The sequence below is a fragment of the Cebus imitator genome, unplaced genomic scaffold (genome assembly GCF_001604975.1).
Source record: "Cebus imitator isolate Cc_AM_T3 unplaced genomic scaffold, Cebus_imitator-1.0 Scaffold25, whole genome shotgun sequence".
In the NCBI taxonomy this organism is placed as follows: domain Eukaryota; kingdom Metazoa; phylum Chordata; class Mammalia; order Primates; family Cebidae; genus Cebus; species Cebus imitator.
Window position 1 is genome coordinate 10,354,866 of NW_016107340.1, and position 1,445 is coordinate 10,356,310.

Sequence of the window (1,445 nt, forward strand, 5' to 3'; positions counted from 1 at the left end):
TTTGAATGAAATGTTGCTCTTAGTTATGCCAGATTTTAATGGCATTCCCTGGATGACTATCTAGTTGTTATTACTCATATCCTTGGTTAAAATGATGAGTTTGTGTATATAAAAAAAAACTATGCATGTAATATTAGTATCCAAACACGTATGAATGTGGATTTTGAGTACAAAAATATGAATGGTAAAGTAGTCTCATAACTCACAAAGTCCCAATGCATCAGACTCCAAGATGTGACTGCTATGTTGAGGAACAGTATGCCTAGATAAGAAGTACAAAATTATGTTTATTCATTAATTTATTTGTATTTTAAATAAATTTAATAGAACAGGATATTTTTGCAAGTATCTTCAAGTGTAGCAAACCATTAATAAATGAAATCACGACATGATTGAGAGGCAAACAGTGGCTCTCTTTTCCTCCCTGGCTGTCTGAGGATAGGCCACCATCATGAACGACACAGTAACTATCCACACTAGAAAGTTCATGACCAACCGACTACTTCAGAGGAAAGAAATGGTCATTGATGTCCTTCACCCCGGCAAGGCAACAGTGCCTAAGACAGAAATTCTGGAAAAACTAGCCAAAATGTACAAGACCACTCCGGATGTCATCTTCATATTTGGATTCAGAACTCATTTAGGTGGTGGCAAGACAACTGGCTTTGGCATGATTTATGATTCCCTGGAATTATGCAAAGAAAAATGAACCCAAACACAGACTTGCAAGACATGGCCTGCATGAGAAGAAAAAGACCTCAAGAAAGCAACGAAAGGAACCCAAGAACAGAATGAAGGAAGTCGGGGGGACCGTAAAGGCCAACGTTGGCGCTGACAGAAAGTGAGCTGCAGATTGGATCACAGCCGAAGGGGTAAAGGTGCCACAATGATGTTCTCTGTGGCCATGGTGGATTTTTCACGAGAAGCTTAATAAACTAAAAACTTTAAAAAAATAAAAATAAAAATAAATGAAATCACAATCACAAATATTAAAATATACATTCTCAGTATGTTTTGATACCTTTTAAAAATGTACAGTTTTATTTAATCGGTGTCTATTTTTGAGATCTGAAGCCTTATTATTCCCCTGTGACAAATCTTGGAGAAGGAGTAACTGAAGTTTCTATGACTTGCCAAGAAGAGCAAGTTTAATAAATTTCAGAAAATAAATTAAATAAAATAATAGAGCTTGAAGTCTGTATGTCATTCAACTTGTTTTCCAAGGAAATTTAGGCCTCAAGTTTGTGTACTCCAGTAGATACTTTACATATATATATATATATATAGAGAGAGAGAGAGAGAGAGAGAGAGAGAGAGAGAGAACTTCTAAAACCATAGATGGACTTATGTATTTAAAAATAATTTTTCTATTTTTAAATTATATTTTTTATTCTTTGAGGCTCTCAGTGTCAACACCCCAAGGTTCACATCTCACTTTGTTGTTT

The 1,445-nt window shown here is 35.1% G+C and overlaps 1 pseudogene; it reads left to right on the forward strand.

Moving 5' to 3' along the window:
* Positions 1 to 394: 394 nt before the first annotated feature.
* Positions 395 to 845, forward strand: LOC108300155 (annotated as a pseudogene).
* Positions 846 to 1,445: the final 600 nt, after the last annotated feature.